Genomic DNA, 11,838 nt, shown 5'->3' on the forward strand with positions numbered 1-11,838 from the left:
GGGGGGGAGCTGGATGGCCAGATTCCCGCTCCGCCAGAGTGGCAAAGCCCAAGAACTACATTCCCCAGGATGCTCTGCGCCCGCTTCCGGGCCTGCGGCGGCCAATAAGATCGCACAAGATTTGAAGGCGGAAGTGGAGTGGAAGCCATTGCTCTGGGGCCGGCCGCCGCGGGACACACGGGGCTGGGGGAGTGTGCGCGGCTCCCCGCGGTCGGGCGGGACCCCGGGCGCCCCCAGAACACTCGGGGCCTGTGGTGTGGACCCCGGCCCGGGTCCCGCCGCCCCGAGAGCCCGCGGCCCCGCTGCAGCAGCGCCCGTGTGCCCGAGGCCGGGGAGGCCGAAAGAGCACCGGAGGCCGGGAGGCCGGGAGGCCGGAGAGCGAGCGTCTCAGGTCGCGCTCGGGTGCGAGGACTGAAATCCCACCGCGCCTGTGGTGATGGAGGGTCCGCCAACGTGTCCTTTTACAAAGCCCTGAATACTGCAATGGGTTGGAGGCCAGAAAGCCCGCCGAGCTCGAGCCCGCAGGGACCGGCCACGGAAGCGCTGCCGTCGGTGCTGCTCCACACGAAGGTTCTGCTTCTCTTCCCGTTATCATTTAACTTGAATATTTGGGGGGGGGGGATACTGGGCATTACACCCAGGTAGGGACGTTCCGCCTCCACTCTGCCCTCCCCCAGCCCTTTTTATGTTTTATTTTGAAACAGGGCCTAGGCAGGTCGCTGCTGAGTCCCCAAGCCTGTGACCCTCCTGTCTCCGCTGCCCAAGTACTGGGGTGGCAGTTGTGCGCCACCCTGCCCGGTCTTTTGACATTTTAAATTAAATCTTCGATGTGCTTTTTAAATCGACATTCTTGTGTAAATAGGCTACGGTAGGTTTAAAGTTCAGTTTAATATTGAGTTAGCCCACTGATACGGTGGTTACTAATATCTTTTATATTAAATCTTACTATGTTATTTTGTGCGGTTTGTCTTTTTCCTTTCGAATGCTCTTAAATGGCAACATAGGACCCGTTTTTAAAAAGGTGCAATGACTCTGACACACATTAGTTCAAAATCAAAAGGACAGTAATGAAGCAAACCCACCAACCAGGTGGAGAGTTTATGGCATCTCATGAGCCGCGTGCTATTTCTGTATTGTGTCCTTCTCGCCCTGGTGGTTTTATTTCCTTCCTCCGTTTATTTTCTGGTTCTGGGGATTGAATCCAGGGTGCGGCAGTGCATACTGGGCAAGCCCTCTGCCACTGCAGTATGTGCCTGGCACTTGTTTTTGTTACTGTTATTTTTGTGTGTGTGTATACAAGTGGGACTTGGGACTGAACCTGGAGACATTCTCCCTCTGAGCTACATCCCAAGCCCTACTTTATTTTTTTATTTGGAAACAGGATCCCACTAAGCGGTTGAAGAGCTCGCTTAGTTGCTGAGTCTGGCTTTGAACCTGTGATTCTCCTGTTTCAGCCTCCCAAGTACTGGGGTTAGAGACGTGTACGACCACACCTCACTGTGATATTATAATTTTGTTTTGTTTTGGGGGCTGGGGATTGAACCCAGCGGCATTCTTCCTCTGAGCAACACCCCCAACTCTTTTTTATTTTGAAACAGGGTCTCTGAATCGCCATTGTGGCCTTGTGATCCTCCTGCGTCAGCCGCCACAGCAGCTGGGATTCCAGGCATGTACCACCACGCTGGCTCCCCAGTGATTTTCTTTATGGATTTTACTGCCTTTACATACTTTCCCAAAAGTGTATTTCCTAATTATTTGTGAATGAACTCCACATTTAAGTACTTTTTTTTTTTTTTTTTTTTTTTTTTTAGTGGTACTGGGGTTCCTGGAAGCCCTTCTACCTCCAGACTACACTCCCAGACCTATTTTTACATTTTTATTTGGAAACAGGGTCTCCTAAGCCAGCACGCGCGGCTGGCTTCGAACCTGCGCGATCCTCCTGTCTCTGCCTCCCAAGCGCGGGGATGACAAGCGTGCGCCACCACGCCCGGCCTGAGTACTTTTTATAGATAGCCCCCCCCCCCCTCCTATAGCTACAGGCACACGTTTGTAATTTGGAGATTTCTAAGTAATTTGCAGGAGAAATACTTAGGCATTATCTTCAGGAATGCCCTGGCTTATATTTTACAGTCATTTTACCAAGTGTCCCACAAACTGAGCTTTTATTTTTATTTACGAACTTACTTACTTTTTATGGTTCTGGCGATTGGACTCAGGGCTGCTCTGCCTCGAAGCTACCTCCCCAGACCCTTTTGTTTTGGGACAGGGTCTCGCTGTGTTGCCTAGGATGTCTGCGAACTTTTGATCCTCCTGCCTCAGCCTCCCAGGCCTCTGGAGTTAGAAGTGTGCACCATGCCGGTCGTGGTGGCGCACGCTTGTGATCCCCGCGCTTGGGAGGCAGAGACAGGAAGATCACGCAGGTTTGAAGCCAGCCTCTCTGGCTTAAGAGACCCTCTTTCCAAATAAAAATATAAAATAGGTCTGGAAGTGTAGCCCGGAGGTAGAAGGGTTCCATCCCCAATACCACCAAAAAAAAAAAAAAAAAAGTTGCACCCTGGTGCTGGGCTTTTAAACATGTTCACAGTCTCCAGCTCCTTCTGTGCTGCTCTGATGTTTATTTTCTAAGACTAGCTTTTAAACTTCAGCTTGCATAAAGGTTCCTTGCAGGCCTTGTGAATGTGCGGATCCTTCAGCCCTCGCCACACAGTGGAGTCCTGTATATGGACTGAGGTGCAACTGGCTGTCAGAAATATTAATGTCGCTCTTACTGCGGCCTGTGTGGCTAGCCAGCTGCCCTCGCTTCTGGTCAGACCTGGAAAATAAAAGCCTTTGTGGTTGTGTATAATCTCAGAGGCTTGGGGGGAGTGGTTTCCTATTTTGCTTTTATTTCGGTCATTATATCTGAAATTGCAAGTGTTTAAATTTCTGAATGTTAATTTGTTGTCAGCTCATGAACAGCCTAAAAAATATTAGATGAGTCAGACACAGTGTCACAGGCCTGTCATCTTAGTACTTGAGAGGCTGAGACAGGAGGATTGCAGGTTTGAGGCTAGACTCCAAAACTTAATGAGGTTTCTCAGCAACCCAGTGAGACATTGTTCCAAAATAAAGTAGGGCTGGGGTATAGCTCAGAGGTAGAACACCTCTACTACACACAAAAAATTGTTATTGGATGTCTGTCTATGCTTCATGTCATGTTTAAAATAGTTTTGAGTGGAAGCTTTCATCAGGGTACCTGCCTGGCTTCTTGGAAATAGGTCTGACCTTACTCTCTAGCCGCTGGGCCATTTTATGTAGTTGAGCGAAAGCTTGCAGGCCATGGGTGATAGAAAGATGAGCTGATTGACACATGACAGGCCGCTCTGACGGGGTGTTCCGGAGCGAGCAGCTCGGCAGCAGCCTCCCTTGACCCCGGTGCCTTTCCTGTTCGCAGATGCCAGCGTGGACGGCCTGTGAATGAGTGCGGAGCCTTGCCCCTGGGCTCCGGCTGGCTCTTACAGGATGGCGGCTCCCGATGTGTCGTCCACATTCTGTAAGTTCCTGGGTCAGCTCCCGCCCTCGGCAACGCAGCGGAGGGGGCTGGCGCCTCGCTGGGTTACGTAAAGGGGTTATAGAGGCACGCGGCTGCCGAGAGAGGGCGGTGGACGCCCAGGGTGGGTGTGTCACATGAGTGTGTGTGGGTTTGGGAGTGTGAGAGAGGATGTGTGAGGGTGTGGAGAGGGTGCAGGTTCAGAAAACTCAGCGTTACTTATTTATTTATCTATTTCTCGGTGTTGGTATTTATTGGGGACCGAACCAAGAGGCATTCTACCTCCAAGGTGCACCCCAGAAATGTACTTATTTTGTTTGGGACACTCTCACTATTCCTGGGGCTGGTCTTGAACCTGTGATCCTCCTGTCTCAGCTTCTCAAATTCTGGGATTCCAGGCGGGCACCGCCACGCCTGCTAGCCTATTTGTTGTTTGGATAAGTTCTAGCAAATTAGTAGCTCTGCCGCTCAGAACGTAAGTGTCTCCACTGAGGAGTGGAGAAGAGGCTCAAGCGGAGCTTCTCCAATCCACCGTGCCCCATACCCAGAACTTGGGAGCCGCAGGTTGCTGAGACCCGGCGGCGCACACCCGCCCGCGGCCCATAGGCTGCTAGCGGTGGGCGGTGCTCACCTGCCCTCACAGAGGTCACGTCAGAACACAGGCGCGCTGACAGGGCACAGTGGGATCCGCATGATGCTGTGTCAGCCAGCTGGAAGGCTGAGGCAGGAGGACCCAGGCCAGCCTGCGTGAGTTAACCAGGCCCTGACTCAAAGTCACAGAGGCCTGGGGTGCAGCTCAGGGAAGTAGCGTGTTCAGCCCCAGTACTAGGAGAAGATCAAACCTAAAGCAGTTTCGAGTGTTCTGAATATGCCTTGGTACGTCCGCAGCTAGCTGGGGAACACATGAGTTTTGGGTTTCAATTTCGATCCCCCAGAGTACCTCGTTCCGTAGATGTAGATATCCAACCTCCTTCTCCCAAATTGGAAGCCCCACACCCTCGTCCTGCGTAAGCGTTCCCGTCACGGCTGCCCGAGCCCTGTGCTGCCTCTGGCGTGAGTGGGCCCGCTGCCCCTTGTCCCGGGGAGGAGCAGGGCCGCTGCGCTCCTGGGTGCGTGCTGCCGGGCGTGGGCGCCGGGCTCAGGGCCTCTTCTCTCCCAGCCCTGTCCACCCAGGACCCCGCCTGCCTCCAGGAGCCAGAGTTCCCTCTGTCTTCCAAACAGCACTGCTGCCCCCGGAGCGTGGACCTGTTTGCTCGCCGTGGTCTGGAGCCTCTCGCACCCACTTGTGTTTCTTCTCAGGTGCACGGGATCTCGGGGCCCCCGGCAGCGGGGGGGGCCGTCCTCGCAGTGCGTGGGGTTCTGAGGATCCTCAGGCAGGCTGCTGGAGAGTCGGGAAGGTGGGGTGTGGGGTGAGGTCGGCGCGCAGGGGGGGCCTCGCTGCCACGCGCTTCACGTTTAGCAGGCAGCCCACCCACGCTCCCCCTGGAGACAGACCCCGAGCACCCAGCCGGGCGAGAAGTGAGGGTCGTTTGATGCTGGCGCATGGTTGCTTTCAGAGCGATGGCGGGCTGGGCATTGTGGCTCATGCCTGTGATCCCAGCACTTGGGAGGTGGAGACGAGGAATCAGTTTCAAGAGCAGCCTCAGCAATTTAGCAAGACCGTTAGCAACTTGGTGAGGCGCTTCAAGCAGGAGTGGTGGTGATGTGGAGGCAGTCACTGTAGGGAAGGGAGGAGGGCCGGCTCCTGGGGTGTGTGCCGAGACCCGCCAGCTCACCCCGCGAGTCTTGTGGCAGCGCCTCCCGCCCGGTCCTGGGCTCCTCCTGACCCAGGAGGCTGGCAGGCACCGTGTGGCCGCAGGCTGACTCGGTGTGTGATGTTTCAGGTGTCTGTGACGTTCCAGGACGTGGCTGTGGACTTCACCGAGAAGGAATGGCCCCTCCTGGACTCTTCTCAAAGGAAGCTCTACAAGGACGTGATGCTGGAGAACTACAGCAACCTCGCTTCCCTGGGTAAGGCAGGCTCCGCCCACCCACCGTGGCCTCGGGAGGCCCACGGCTTGGCACTGCCGCCCCAGCAGCCGGGCGGGCTTTGAGCACCACTGGCCTCCCGCGTCTCCAGGGGAGTGGAGGCCCGCCCGGCAGGCGTGCTGACCTTGGAGGCTAAGGCACGCATGTGAGTCTCCGTGGAAACTGCTAAGGTCACAGTCCCTGTTTTACTGGGGGTACAATGTATGTGTCCTTTTTTTTTTGTCGGGTCTGGAGGTGGAACCCAGGGACATTCGACCTCCGAGCTACACCCCCTGCCCTATTTTTTATTCTTTATTTTGAAACCGGGTCTCCCTGAGTTGCAGAGGGCCTCGCTAAGTAGCTGAGGCTGGCCGTGAACCGCGATCCTCCGGTCTCAGCCTCCCCGATGCTGAGATGACAAGCGTGCCCACCGCGCCCGGCTCACATTTGTGTTTCTAGAAGATTTCCCGGCTCTTTAGAAAGGCGACGCCGGCATTTTGCTGCTCTAAGTCAGACTTGTCCACCTTCAGAGAGCTGCAGACCAGAGCCTGGATGTCACCTCAGGGCAGGGCTGTCCCCCGCTGGGCTCCTCAACCTGTGCCTTCCCCTTGCGTAGGCTATCAGGTCGGCAAGCCCAGCCTCATCTCACACCTGGAGCGAGAGGAGGAGCTGAGGGCGGAGGAGCCCCCGCAGGACCCCTGTCCAGGTGAGCGAGCGCCAGGCCGGCTCTAGGGGAAGCCCGGGTGCCGTCAGGGTGGGCACGATGCCTCGCCGTGTCCTGTGTCTGCGGTACAGAAAGAAGAGGTTTACCTAGTTCTCAGCTTTAGAGCCGTTGGAACACGGTCACACACGTACCCGTCACAGTGTGGCAGAGGGACTGTTGGTGCAAGGTGTTCCAGAAGGAGTGAGGCCATGCTGACCCAAGACCTGGGGCCAGCCTTGCAGTCCTCTTGTGGTACACTCTTAGGGCGCGGACTCAGTGTGCAGAACCAGGGTCGGCCCGTCTGCCCCAGTGACCTCGTCACCTCGAGCCAGGCCGCGCCTCGGGGAGGTTCCCCCACCCCAGCCTCACCACCTCGCGTCCTAGCCCCGGCACTGAGCCTCGGGCTGCTGACGGCCAGACTTAGTAGGAGGAGTGGTTCGGGAGAGGGGCCTGGCTCCTCTGCTGCCCCGCCCCTCCATGGCTCTGTGCTGCTGACAGCCAGACTTAGCAGGAGGAGCGGAGGGCGCGGCTCCTCTGCTGCCCCGCCTCCGCCAAGGCCCTGCATCTGCTAACCCCGCGTGCGTTCTCCCGCCATCCTCCTCCTCCACCTTCCCGGGCACTTGTAGGGGCACCAGCCGGGCTTGGCTCGAGTGCTCCGCAGCCGCGCTGAGGGCGCCACGCTGTGTGGCGCGCCCTCCCTCCGTGCACACGCCGTGTCTGTCGCGCCTCCCCGCAGGGTAGCATTTCTCCGATTGTTTTCAGATCCGGAGACGCCATCTAAGAACAAGTGGTCAGTTCTTATGGAAGACATCTTTGGGAAGGGGACATCCGGCGCCGTGCCCATGGTGAGACTTCCGTGGTGTGACTTCCCTGTTGGGGGAGGCGAGGGCAGCCTTCGCCGGGCAGACAACTCAAGGGCCAGGCTCATGGCTTCCCCAAGCGGAGGCAGCGTTCCAGAGACAGTGATCGGAACCTGTGGAGGAGCTCAGGTGTCTCATATAAAGTGTCGTTTTTGTATAGAACCCGGCTCTCCTCCTGCCCTCTACTCATCTCTAGACACTCGTAACACCCAGTAGTGTGACGGCTGAATATTCACTGTCTCGAAAGTGATGACACGGACACAGGGCATGCGCGGGCGCAGTACAGGAATGTCCTTCTTTCAGTGCTTTGGCACCGAGGTCGGTTGACATCTTATGTTCAAACTACAGACACAATGCCAACCCGCCACATCGTCAGGATGGGGGAAATGCTATGCCTAGCCGCAGACTTGTTCACGTTGAGGGTTTAAAAAATTCTAGGGGAGGGTCGGTGGAGATTGGACCTGAGGACTTCTACCTCTGAGCCACATCCTCTGTTCTTCTTTTACTTTGAAATCGGTCCTAAGTTTCCGAGCAGAGGGTCTCGCAGGTTGCTGCGGCTGGCCTCGAACCCGTGATCCTCGGATCTCAGCTTCCTCCATACCGGGGTGACAGGTGTGTGCCACCCTGCCCGGCTCACTTCGAGTTTTAAGAAGTGAGTATTTACATACTTGTCTCCAGGTACTGAGTACTGGGGCTCAGTTTGTTTTTGAACGGTGAAGAAACCCGATTCACCATTGACATTTGCAAACTTAGCCCAGGGAGCCCCGTGGTTTAGCACCACACCCGCCTCCCTCGTTTCTCTGGCAGAAGTCAAGTCAGTCCGCGTGCAGCGGGAATTCCGGCATCTCCCGCGCGGGGACGCGCTTCCGCCCCTTCGGTCATCAGAGGGGCCGGGCTCAGCCCCCCAGGGGCACTGCTCGCTTAGCGCCGAGCAGGCGAGCCTCCGCCCAGAAACGAGCCGGCTCTCCTCTCTCGCCCGCAGGAGGGGGCCCTGCCGGAGGCGGGCTGCGTGGACTACGCCCGCCGGCTGGGCGTCCTGAGCCCCCGGCCGCCGCCCCGCCGGACCGCGCCGGGCCGGGCCCCGCCGGGGGGCGCGGGCGACGCGCGCAAGATGCACGAGTGCCGCCAGTGCCAGAAGGCCTTCACCACCAGCGCCTCGCTCACGCGCCACCGCCGCATCCACACGGGCGAGAAGCCGTACGCCTGCGCCGCCTGCGGCAAGGCCTTCAACGACCCCTCGGCGCTGCGCAGCCACGCGCGCACGCACCTGCAGGAGAAGCCCTTCGCCTGCGGCCAGTGCGGCGGCGCCTTCCGCACGCCGGCGGCGCTGCGCGTGCACACGCGCGTGCACACGGGCGAGCGGCCCTACCGCTGCGAGCAGTGCGGCAAGGCGTACGGCCGCAGCTGCCACCTGGCGGCGCACCGGCGCTCGCACACCGGCGAGCGGCCCTACGGCTGCCGCGACTGCGGCAAGGCCTTCCAGCACGCCTCGCACCTCAAGGAGCACGTGCGCAACCACACGGGCGAGAAGCCGTACGCCTGCGCGCAGTGCGGCAGGGCCTTCCGCTGGAAGTCCAACTTCAACCTGCACCGCAAGGCGCACGCGGCGCCCCGCACCTACGCCTGCCCGGCCTGCGGCGCGGCCTTCGCCGACCCCCGCGCGCGCCGCCGCCACCTGCGGGCGCACGCCGCGCCCCGGCCGGCCGAGTGCGGCCAGTGCGGCAAGGCCTTCCGCAACGCGTCCCTGCTGCGGACGCACATGAACTCGCACACGGGCGCGCGGCCCTACGCCTGCGACCTCTGCGGCAAGGCCTTCGGCGCCAGCTCCAACCTCACGGCGCACCGCAAGATCCACGCGCGGGAGCGGCGCTGCGCGTGCGCCGCCTGCGGCCAGGTGTTCGCCGACCCCGCGGCGCGCCGCCGCCACCTGGGCACGCACCGGGCCCGGGCGCCGGCCGAGTGCGGCCAGTGCGGCAAGGCCTTCCGCAACGCGTCCACGCTCAAGACGCACATGCGCAGCCACACGGGCGAGAAGCCCTACGCGTGCGACCACTGCGGCAAGGCCTTCAGCATCGCCTCCAACCTCACGGTGCACCGGCGCATCCACACGGGCGAGAAGCCCTACGCGTGCCCGGCCTGCGGCAAGGCCTTCAGCGACCACTCCTCGCTGCGCAGCCACGCCAAGACGCACCGCGGCGAGCTGCTGGCCGCCTCGCGGTGGCGGCGGCTGCACTGAGCCCCGCCGGCCGGCCAGCCTGCCGCGGGGGAGCCCTCCCGGGGAGCCCCGGAGTCCTCGGAGCCCTCGGCGGGGCCGTGCGCACCCTGGCGCCCGCGACGCCGCCCTGGACAACACCCGAGGCCGCCTGGCATCCCGCACGTGGTCCGCCGAGACAGGAGGATTGCGGGGCGGGGATCAGCCTTAACCACCTAACTAGACTCCTGGAGACCCAGCCAGACCCTGTTTCAAAACAAAAGATTAAAAAGGGCTGGAGGTGTAGCCGGGACGGAAAAGCCTCTGGGTTCAATCTCCAGTACAGAAGTCTAAAGAAAAACGAAATAGAACCTAGAAAGCATCCTGTTCTGTGTGTGTGTGTGTGTGTGTGAGAGAGAGAGGGGGGGGGGCTGGGAGTCGAACCCATTTTGTGTTTTACCTCTGAGCAACACGCCCGCCCTATTTGATTTCATTCTTTGTGCTTAGGGGGGTTGATTTCCAGAGTGTCCTCCCTCAGCAACATCTCTGCCGCTTTTAGTTGTCATTTTGAAAACATCTCACATGGCTGAGGGCCTCGCTAATTTGCCAAGGCTGGCCACGAGCCTCCAATCCTCAGGTCCTGGCCTATCCGGCATGGTATTTAATATCAAGATAACTTCAGTTGGGCTGCACGGTGTTGGCCTGGCATGTGTGAGGCCCGGATGTCCGTGCCTGTCACAACATGCACACACACACACACACACACACACACACACACACACCTGCAGCCGCTCTCACTGTCTGGACACACTAGGAAGAACGTGCCACCCGGCAGTGATCTGGGACGTATTTCCTGGCCTCACCCTCTTCCTCCCGGGAGGATGTGAGACCTTGTGAGGAGCACGCGAGTCCATTCAAGGCGTCAGTGGCCTGGCCGGCCGCCTTTTTCCTTGGGGCTCATAAGCCAAGAGTGGTTGTTCCGTTTTTAAAGAGGATGGATCTGTACAGAGACCCAGTGTGGTCCTTAAACCCTGGACACTTGTACCGCCTGTGTACAGAAGAGCTTCGCAAGCCTTTCTCCACATCTACATTCCCAGTGGGGCAGCTTTGCTGGCCCCGGGCGTGTTTGGTTAACTAGGGAGCTCTGCCAGTGAGCAAGTAGCCGAGGACTTGAGGGAAGCCGGTCATGGTCCTGCAGCCCAGGGCGGCCCCACATCAGAGAGCGCCTGCGATGCCAGCGTGGCTGAGGCCCGGCTCGCTCTCCCTGAGCTACTGTCTACAGCAGCTCCTCGGCCTTCACGATTCTTGAACACGCACAATAGCAGAAGTTTCTTTGCAGAACTTTTTGACCATGCTCTCTGAGGAATCTGGTGAGAGCCTTGCCGATGAGCCCTGTGTGGAGGTGACGTCCACCTCAGCTCCCTTTCCTGGTCCTAAGAATTCTCACTGGAAGAGAAAGCTCCGTGGTGCTTTACAGTGTGTGTGGGATTGCAAGCGTCAGGCCTTCCTCATGCAGGCAGACGCCAGCTTGTTCATTTCTGCTTCTTATATGGGAGGTTGCGCTCCTCTGGTTTGTGCTCCGGAAGGCGTGTGAATAGTTTTTACCATGGCTTCCTTCTTGATGCGTCTTGACTTTCTTTTGGGTAACTTCCTTGGCGAGCCGCACAGTCAGGCTCCTGCTGTTGCAGACTGGGTACCGCAGATACTTTCCAGGACCTGCCTTCAGGTTATCTGGCTCCTACGCTCCATCAGCCTGGAATCTTCTTCACGTGGGTCCTTTGCCATGTTTGTGGCCTGCCATCCCGTCAGAAAAGCCATACACTTCTGGCTCCTTCCCAGCGTCCAGTCTCACCTTCCATCTCAAAAGAATCCAGATTCTCAGGCATGGTGGTGCATGCTTGTAATCTCAGTACTGAACAGGCTGAGACAGGAGGAACACAGGTTTGAGGCCGGGTTCAGCAACTTAGCAAGGCCCCTTTTTTTTTTTTTTTTTTTTTGGTGGTACTGGGGTTCCTGGAAGCCCTTCTCCCTCCAGGCTACACTCCCAGGTCTTTTTATTTATTTATTTGGAAACAGGGTCTCTTACGCCAGCGAGGCTGACTACGAACCTGCGTGATCCTCCTGTCTCCGCCTCCCAAGCACGGGGATTACAAGCGTGCGCCACCACGCCCGGCTTACAGGGCCCTGTTTCAAAGTAAAGAAAGAGGACTAGGGGTGTAGTTCAGAGGTAGAACACCCCTGGTTTCAGTTTCCAGGACCACCGAAGGAAAAAGAAAACCCAAGTTCTATCAGGATAGTAAAGTGTGCTGCTTTTAAAAATCGGGCAGGTTTTCTTGCAACTAGTACTGCCCGCATGCCCCTAGGCCTTGGTCACTGATGAGCAGAGGCCACTGCATGGGCTTCTGGGAAACCGCTCTTGAGAAAGGCGCTCTCCTTACCTGGGTTCTTGCATTTCGTTCCTATCTCATCTTCCTGCTTGCTACTCTGCAGTGAGAGCCCTGTACCCATCGTAAAAGATCTAATTGATGGCCCTGAGGATGAAAGCCAT

The sequence above is a fragment of the Muscardinus avellanarius genome (assembly GCF_963383645.1).
Source record: "Muscardinus avellanarius genome assembly, chromosome: 18".
Taxonomy (NCBI): domain Eukaryota; kingdom Metazoa; phylum Chordata; class Mammalia; order Rodentia; family Gliridae; genus Muscardinus; species Muscardinus avellanarius.